This window comes from Salvelinus fontinalis, chromosome 6 (assembly GCF_029448725.1).
Source record: "Salvelinus fontinalis isolate EN_2023a chromosome 6, ASM2944872v1, whole genome shotgun sequence".
NCBI classification, from domain to species: Eukaryota; Metazoa; Chordata; class Actinopteri; order Salmoniformes; family Salmonidae; genus Salvelinus; species Salvelinus fontinalis.
Window position 1 is genome coordinate 46,415,492 of NC_074670.1, and position 10,474 is coordinate 46,425,965.

Consider the following 10,474-nt stretch of genomic DNA (forward strand, 5'->3'; position numbering starts at 1 on the left):
TCTGTATGTGTTAATTGATTGTGTTTGTATATATTTCAGGTATACAGTACATCAATGTTCTTTCTGTGAATAGATGCAACACTTCATAAACACCCCTCTCTATTCGTTATTATTCTGTCTATGATATATGATAATCAATCAATACAAATCTTGGTATTTTAGCCCATATTTATTGTTACTCGTGCATGGAATGGAGTCGGTAGATGTGTTTCCTAGCCAGAAGACCCTCACCTATACAGTAAGTGGTGTGCGGGCAGAGGGGAAAAGAGAGCTGCTCTGGACAATGAAGGTCATCCCTGCTCCCACGAACATGGCCAGGTAGCCCGTAGGCCAAATTGCACGGCAAGTCTACAGGGAGAAGGGTTAGAACAAGATCGTGATTAGGTGTCTTTCTGTCTGTCTTGTCTGTCTGAAAATCTTGCCAGTGGAGTTCATATTTAGTATCAAGATTTTGCAATCTATCTCCGGCAGGCACCCCACCTGTGTTGATGACCTTCTAGATGACATTTGCCTCTTGACCTTGATCAGCTTGAACAGGAGTACCAAGCAGGAGCAGAGCAGGGTCAGGGAGCAGGCCAGGAGGACCAGCCCCACCGCCAGGTCTGACAGCTGCGTATTAGCAAACAGATGCCTTCCTGGTGGGAACCAGACACAATGTTCTCGCTATACAGTTATTATTCTGCAGTGAAACTGAACTCTAAATAACCCGAATCTTAAAGACAATCGAAATATCTGAAAAATAAATAACAATGGAAATAAAACCGTAAATATATTTGAGTTATTCATGTAATGTCCCAAAAAATGTATTAACTTAGGTATAGGCGTTCCGTCAACGGGACAGTTGTAAATCATGCAGCGCCTTGTGTCACGATCACAGATTTTAAAGAAACAACAAATGTCGGTACATATAAGTGTCTTATATCGGCTGAAAACTTACATTCTTGTTAATATAACTGCACTGTCCAATTGACAGTAGCTATTACCGTGAAAAAAATGCCATGCTATTGTTTGAGGAGAGCTCCTAACAACAAAACACTTTTTTCACCGCGATAGGTTTGATAAATTCACCTCTGAAGGTGAAATGTGTACTTACAATCTGAAACCTTGCTCTGATTTATTATCCAACGGGTCCCAGAGATAACATGAAGTGTTGTTTTGTTAGATAAAATCCTTTTTCATATCCTTAAAAGGTCCATATAGCATGCACAATCGATTTTGTATTTCCAGTCGTTCAATTTGCAGAGAAAGAAATCTGTGAAAATCTAACCCTAAACGTTGTTTCAACCAGTCAAATCATGTTTGTATGTATTCCTCAGAGATCCTAAAACATAACCAGACTTCACTATATCATTAGGGGTGTAGTATATTCTATAGGACACCAAATTTGGTCAGAGAGCAACTCCTTCATGGCACGCTGATGACGCGGGCGGTTTTCACTTGATCGATTCTAACTTTGTCAAATAAGCACCAATCGGGGTCAAACGAAGCTAGCTAGATAGCCAAAGAGCTGGGCTTTACGGGCGTATCCCCGTATCAGTCGCAAAATGTAGCTGCTAATCTTTTGCGATAGCATGCCTTTTCCTTTTGGACAAAAATTATAAGAATTTTCAGAGTTATGAAGTTATGAAAACTGGTTGTTCAGCAAATGTTGAACTTGTAATATGGCTACTAATACTGGAAAAGCTAAATCAAAGTCCAAGTATATAGATTTGACGATATTCTTGCAGAAAAATGTAATATGAATGCACGATTTGCCCAAATGTACCTGGGTGACTTCACACTAAATGTCATGTAGTTCGCTCATACTTCCAGTTATCCCTCTGAAACTTTGCACATACACTGCTGCCATCTTGTGGACACCATTGGAATTACAACCAGTGATGGCTAGAAGTGGGACCTTTCTGTTGCATTTCAAAGACGGTGGTAGAAAAAAAAGAGGGAAAAAATCGTTGTTTTTTTCTTTGTATTTTCTTCTACCAGATATATTGTGTTATATTCTCCTACATTCAATTCACATTTCCACAAACTTCAAAGTGTTTCCTTTCAAATGGTACCATTGTTGAGACCATGACGTGGTTAGACAAATGGTCTGGTGCTGAAAATGATGACAGCGATGACAGTGGGGAGGCGACAGTGTTGAGACAGTGATGGTGTTGACAGAGGTCAGTACCGTAACTGGTGTGGCACCAGTGCTTCACCAGGCTCCTGTTCCTCATGCTCTCATCTCCCATGGCGATGCCGGTGATCACATGCTATCCAACTGACGGAGAGAGGGGAGAGAATGGATGTTAATGACAGGTATTCATTAGGTATTTGTATTGACTGTTTTAATGCTTAATACCGGTATGATGAGTTTGGCTTAGGGGCAACCTCTCCACTCTGTATGTTGAAGCTGGTGACCACGATGTGGGCCAAGTGGGTCATCAGCCCTGTAGCCACCTCCATCGGCAGCAGCACCAGCATAGACAGCCAGATGAAACAGTAGTGTATGGTAGCCCCAGCAAACACCCTGAACACAGAGACATAGCCTAGTTGTTTGTTGCATGTTTGATCTCTTTTAATCCATCTAATCCCTTGTTATGGGTACTTGTACTGATTCCTTTTGATAAGCTACCCTTTTAGTTAATTTTAATGTTGGAATGTGTAATCTATCCTTATACTGTATATTCCTTGTTATTCAATGTACTTATGTGACTGAGTTATGTGTGTAATGAAAGTGTTCATTTCGCCCTAAATAGACAATAAAGTGTTTTGAACTTTGAGCTCTGAGCATAAAGGTAATTGTCATGTGTAGTGCTTAATGTGGAAAGGTTAGTGATATGGGTTCAATGACTTGAGAAAATGTCATTGCTGCTTTTTATAGGCTTATATATGATTAGATGATGTTATACATTGAGTATGACAGTATATAGACTAAATAGCAGAGTAGTATACCTCCCCCTCCTCCTTCCTCTCCTCCGCTATCCCCTCCTTCCCTCCATCCCCTCTCCTCTGCTCTCCCCTTCCCTCGTACAGTTTGAACTCATTCCTTCTCCCCCGCCTGCATCATGGCTACAATGGTGTTGGTGACTGACATCCTGATGTTGGACCTCATGATGATAGGAACAGTAGACCGCACCTCCAGCACTGTGAGAAAGGAAACACATGCTTGCTCGCATGCACACACACACACACACACACACACACACACACACACGCACACGCACACACTATAATGACTTACTGCTCAAAGTTCCATGATTATGATAACGCATGGGCTTCAATATTATCAAACCTAACTCTTCATTATTCAAAGTGGTTTCATACTTTTAATGCAGAAAAATTGATGGCAATTTGCAAGTGGAGTGGAGGCATCTCAGGTTTTTAACTGAAGAGCTGGTTTTATTGTTGCTGGGCCCTCCCAAGATAACGACAAACTGATTCATATGTAGATGACCCTTTGAGCATTTAGGCACACCACACACACACACACACTCACACACACATATAAATACACACATACACACTCACAGCTCCCACAGACTGCTGGGCGGTAGTGTCACGATCGTGTACTGGAGAGACGGACCAAGATGCAGCGGAATAATGATACATCTTCTCTTTTTATTTAAAGAAGATGAACGAACACGACACACTTTAACAAACTATACAAAACAACAAACGACCGTGAAGCTAAATAACGTTGTGCACATACACATACACATACACATACACATACACATACACATACACATACACATACACATACACATACACATACACATACACATACACATACACATACACATACACATACACATACACATACACATACACATACACATACACATACAGGCTACAAACGTTCTACATAGACAATTACCCACATCACATGAAAGCCTATGGCTACCCTAAATATGGCTCCCAATCAGAGACAACAGAAATCAGCTGTCTCTAATTGGGAACTCATTCAGGCAACCATAGACTCTCCTAAACAACTAAACCAACATAGACAACGCTAGACACATGCACTACACACAAACCCATACAATACACCCAACACCCCCTTTACCATATAAATCACCCAAAACCGACAAAACACAAACATTCCCCATGTCACACCCTGACCTAACTAAAATAATAAAGAAAACAAAGAATACTAAGGCCAGGGCGTGACAGGTAGTAGGGTCATTCCACGAAATGAGTTCCTTTTGCATCCCGTTGATATTTTATGTAGAAATTGTGCACAAATATTAAGTTAAATGAAATGAAGTGCCTGAATAAAGACTTGCTAAAGTTTCCTCTGTGCAACCTCTGTGACTTCTAGGAAGATTTTAACCAAGTTAACCCCAACATTTCTCAAAATTTTCACCAATCATTGTAAACCCCTAGTTATTATGTTGCTTTTCTATTTATTTAATATGATTAGTGATTCATTTTAAGGTAAAAAAAACCTGTCCCTCATTTTAAGGTCAACTCTGTTACGTGAACTGAACTCTTGTTTAAATATCGTGAAAATATTCCTTCAAAAATATTCGAAAGAAACATTGAACATATTGTAGCCAAATTATAGTGTAAAAGCAGGTGAGCTGGTTCTACTCATTTTGTCCATTTCTGGTGTTATTTTGGTGGAACACTGAGCGGGTTGAGCATAACACGTCAACCCTGTTACCAAATGATATACAGGCTGGAAATGTTTGAAAAGTACACATTTTTGTGAAGCTTACATTCAATTTCCCCTCCCTGTGGCACACATCAAGCTTACATTCCCCCTCTCACAAGTGGATTCACGATTTAAGAGGAAATCGTCAACCCTGTTACGGTCAACCTTGTTCCTTTACTTGGCACTTAGACCTACTATTGTCATTTTTTTATTTAACCTATTGAGATGGGAAATCATGCTTGAGATGTTGAACATGTGCTCTTCATGACCAAGTGTTACAATTTGGCGAAACAAACGTTTTATTCTACCAAGTTACACTACTCAAAAGGCACCCAATTGGTAGAATGACCCAGTAATTGCCCATAATTCCCCTCTCGTGTCCTCTTTGAGATTGGCTGCTGAGACAGAGACAGTCCTGGCATACTGATATGCCATGCCCACTGGTCACATACACACAGTGAATGAGAGGTGTCTGTGGATAACCCCTATTAGCAGCAGACAGTTCATACGCCTGAGACTCCCTGTTATAAAGGGGTGTTGGAGGGCAAGTAGGAGTCACCCTTTCCTCTGCTCTAAAAAACCCCATCCCAGTGCCCCAGGGCAGTGATTGGGGACATTGCCCTGTGCAGGGTGCCGTCTTTCAGATGGGATGTTAAACAGGTGTCCTGACTCTCTGTGGTTACTAAAGATTTTTAAATATGTGTTATTATTTATTTAACCTTTATTTAAATAGGCAAGAACAAATTCGTATTTACAATGATGGCCTACCCCAAGGCACTTATCGTAAGAATAGGGATGTTAACCCTGGTGTCCAGGCTAAATTCCCAATCTGGCCCTCATACCATCACGGTCACCTAATTATCCCCAGCTTACAATAGGCTCATTCATCCCCCCTCCTCTCCCCTGTAACTATTCTCCAGGTGATTGCTGTAAATGTGAATGTGAACTCAGTCAACCTGGTAAAATAAATAAAATAATAATAACTAATCACTGACAATGAGAGAGGAGAATAGGTCAACCACTTTGTTTCAAATTCAAAAGCATATTGTTGTCGCTTGTCCCCTTTGATGCTATTCAGTCAATTGTTCAGATTTACAAGCCATGTTTTCACTCTCATTCAGACACCGAGAAGAAGAGAACCCCTCACACACACAATGATAGAGGTGGATGTGGAGGAGCTCTGGACTGGTACTGTGACCAGTGTCTGCACCACCAGCCCGGCTAATGGGTTATGCAGCACCACATTGTCCTTGAAGATGTCCCCCGCTATCTTACCTTCAGTAACACACATACAGGACATATTACCCCAGGTCAATAGACAGTTTCCACCTAGTTCAGAGTACTTACAGCATTTGACTTACGGTACCCTATCCAAAAAGTCATGAATCTGTTTGTCATTACCTTGGGAATATCAGGTTCTATCTGTGCAAAGCATAGTTATGAGATATTGAGCATCAACGTTTTCACATCTCAGAACTGTTTTGTAGTGAATTCATATTTCATAACAAATCGCCTTAAAAGGTACCTAAAGTGAAGAGTATTAAAATAATGAGACATTTGTATGTCCGTTTTTATTAGAGGGGGTGCAATCACGGGTACAGTTGACCCTTATGCCTCTGAAATGTAAATCTGGGTTCAACCATAAGGTACTATCTGACACTCCTGAATTATACATTTTTAAGAAAACCTTAGCTTTTTCAATACTGGTCCTCATTATAAAGTCCGGGTAGATAACTTCACCATTCCCTTTTTGCATAAAAATATCTACAACACAAGATTCCAACTTAACTAACTGATGTTGTTAAATGAAAATTGCGTTTGTTTTGATTAAATGTATACATTTATTGTGGTGTTGAAATTGTAGTTTTTGATATTGTAAACTGTAGTTTGTATTTATTTTTTATTAGAATGTTCGTAGATAGACAGAACACATCAGACAAACTACTGTTACCACTGAAGAATGATGTGACAACATCATTTAGTTTAAGATTTCTGACAGAGTTTTTTTCTCTTGCATGTCATTATTGCTGGCTAGACTAGCCTACACCATACTTGGAAGGAAATGGCAAAGATGTGTTCTGATTGGTCCATCTGTATTTGTTCAGGCTTGTGATTGGATTGCAGATTAAAATGGGTTTATGCCAGCTTTTCCCAAATTCGGTCCTCAGGACTCCAAGGGGTGCACGTTTCGGTTTTTGCCCAAACACTACACAGCTGACTGAAATTATCAAAGCTTGATGATTCGTTTATTATTTTAATCAGCTGTGTAGTGGTAGGGCAAAAACCAAAATGTGCACCCTTTGGAGTCCCTAGGACCGAGTTGGGGAAACCCTGGTTTATGCGGATTGAGCTTTGAAAAAGAATCCCTTCAAACGCACTTTAAAATCTAACTTCGCAGACATATAAGGAATCATGTAAAGATCAATTATATGTAACTAACTTATTTTTGACAAATTTCAGATAGAACCTTATAGTCCCAAGGTCTCGTTGTTCTAATAGTATATATCAGTTTAGTTATGTCTAGTTTATACTATGTTTATATTATGTGAAGTATTATACAACAGCATTAGTCATAGTCATATACTATAGTCAACAGGTTTCAACAGGTTTCAACTGGTTTCCTCCTCATAGTTATCAAAATGGGCGAGTCAGTTAATCTGACTAGACACGTCCAGAGAGGACAGACAGTGTAACCCATCCACTAGTTATGGTGGGACAGAGAATCAGTCATTACCTAATTAATAACTCATTAATAACCCCCTGGAGGGACAGCTGAGTGTAATCTACTCACCGCCAGCCAGCTGGAACACTGAACTCAGTGTGTCTAAAGAACAGACGAGGAGGAGGAGAGGGATCTTGGAGAAGTTGATGAAGAGTTCTCTCATTCTGCTAGGAATAAGCTCTATGTCCGGTTCTATAGTGGTGGCTGATCAAAACAAGCAGAGAGTAACACTACAGAGTCAGAGAACGAAAGAAAAAGAAAGAAAAAGATTGAAAGAACACATTATTACAATTATTACAAAATTTGACGTAGTTAATAAACTATTTCATTTTCACCAGTTAAGGAACTATGTAGGGCATCAGAAGGCTCTCCCCCACATTCAATCTACTACATGTTCCCTTGTATGAGAGTACTACATGTTCCCTTGTATGAGAGTACTACATGTTCTCTTGTAGGACCTAAATATAGTATCATCGCATGCAGGGGGGAAATGTATCATATAATTCTGTACCTTCCTCTTTGGGGGGGGCTCTTCCCCTCCCTAGGTTTGGGGGAGGAGATAGGAGAGGGAGTGTTGTCCTTCTGGTGCCCCTCGCTGCCGCTGTTGACGTCCAGAGCGGACCAAACGAATGACTACCTGTCCTCCTTCCGGAGGTATTTGGGATGCAGGGAGGGGGGAGTGTCATTGGTCCGTACCCCTAAAAACACAGTTTATATTTCACTGAACTCAAACAATTATGTCTGAATTCCATGTTCAAGCCAAAGGCAAAGTTTTATTTATTTACAAAGTACCTTGAATCCTCCGGGCACACTTTATGATATGACACAAAATCACGGAATCATGGAATTGGTTAACGTTGTAGTTTCATAAAGAACCGAAATGGTCCACACGCTATAATACCATATGAGTTCTAAGTTAATTGCGAGGTGCATATGCCAATGTTACTCTCTAGCTTCACGATATAAAATATAAAAAAACTTTAATTCCAGACATTAAACTGCAGTACAGGCCACCTATCAGACAGTCATGAAACATGGACAAACACTGGCCTTACATAACCCTATCTGCTTTCACTGTGTGCATCCTTTCACCAGCTAGCAAGAGAGACAGACGCGATGGCGGCCAATTAAATGTGAACAAAGGCAGGTTGTATTTTATTAATTGACAGCTGTCCTTGATGTAAGGGGTCAAAAGTCCTCTGCTCCCTGGCAGCACTGGAGATACACTTGTTTTGTAGACATCATACCTGTCAGTCAGATGAAGATAACTTCAATGTACTCAGAAATATCACTGTCCTCAGTTTCCCCCTCTAAACTCCATCTGGAAAAAAGTTCCTGTACTAATGGTTGTCAAACAGTCAGTCGCCTTTCTTCAAAGGTGTCTCGTTCTCGCTGTAGGTGAATGCTTTTTTCATGTCTAAGCTGACGCTTTAGAGGGTTTTCAGACTGGGGACACCTGCAAAGGCCACTAATGCGTTCTTAAAAGCCTAGTAATTGTTTTAGTGATGGTAGCGCTCTGATGTTCTGTGTCGTCTTTCTGGTTGGAATGTGCAAAATCGAGCTGTTATCTGAGTGTGGTAATTTGTACCAACAGAGCTGAGAGTAAGAGTAGGCTAATACTGTATATAGATCTACAGATATAACTGAGTGTAACTCTGAAATACTTCATGTGTTTATGTGTATTGTGTGTATGTGTTCCGGGTTGATGTCTTTTCAGAGAGATCGGTCAAAATTGTATGATGGGTCGATTGCTTATCAGGTGGGATAATTCCCGTGTCCAGTCATTACATAGATATTTCGGAATATGAACGAATCCGGGTGTGATGTCCTTTTTTTCTAGAAGAGTGCAAACCAATGTTTATTTAGGTTGGGGGTGAGTTTCAGTTTTCCCATGGATAAAAAGACAGTCTCCTTTGGTTTCACTGAGAACATGTATGCAAGCCTCCTGTGTGGAGAGACACACAGATTTGATCTCTTCGATATTATTCTAAAGACCTGTGCAAACACCTAAGTCTTGTTTTCGACTTATTTATACTGCACATAGCATATTCTTGGGTTGCACCTTGACATCCCTGATCTACGTGACTCAATAAATGTATGCCGGAACATTGGATTGCCAGCATTTGTATCTAGCGTCTTAATAATTACCTTAATTAACTGTGCAAGATGGACACGTGTTCATTATAGTCATACTGAGTCGTTGATGCAATGATTCGCTATGTTGCTAGATCCTCCAGAGGCTCACAGGGCCTGTTGCATTTTTTTTTCACATGATAATGGAGTCAGATTGATGAATTGAGTTTTTCATTATTTAACACAATTCTTCCTGAACTGTATGTGTACCTGATAAATATATATATAGGTTTTCTTGAAGCACAGAAAAAGCCCTTGAGCCAAATATTAATCATCAGTCATTAAGCAGCTGTCACCCACTTCATGTTGGATGACATGTTAATGTAGCCTTGTTTATTAATGGATACATTGCGTCGTCATTTCAAAGCTGTGCCAAGCATGTCATGTAGGATGAAGGTTAGATAGCTTCAAAGATGCAGGGGTTACATGCATGGTCAGTGATCTGATGACCATTGTCCTCAGTGTATAGACTTACTTTAGGGTTTATCATCATATGATACTATCATATCACCACATCAATCTTACCTTATTTTGTCCCTTAGTTTTACTGTTCCTTTGAGGAAGTGTGTACAAAGAAGATTCGATACCAGACATATTATTTTTTTTTTACTTGATACCAGACATTATTTAACAACTGACTGAGTTTAAAGTTTGAAAAGGGACACCACATTTCTTATTGATTAACAGCTCACGTCATTTGGGCTCACACGTTGTCAACCAAGAACAACATTTGAGAACATTAATATCACATAAACGTAAACACAGAAACACATGAACTGACATATTCAGGAGAGTAGTTTCTATTAAATTGACCCATCTAAGTTTCTATCATGGTTAGGCTGAGGTGTGTGTTCAAAGGGTCATCATTTAATTTAGCCTCTCTGAGTGTAGAGCAGAAACTGTGTGAGATGAAGGCGTTTGTATTTGATTAATAACTCGTGTTATTTGCTTCTTAAAAGCAGCAGGGGAAATATGACATC

General features: G+C 40.0%; 1 pseudogene; it reads right to left on the minus strand.

Moving 5' to 3' along the window:
• Positions 1–231: 231 nt before the first annotated feature.
• LOC129858619 (sodium-dependent phosphate transport protein 2A-like) lies at positions 232–7,524 on the minus strand (annotated as a pseudogene).
• Between the last annotated feature and the right edge of the window lie 2,950 nt (positions 7,525–10,474).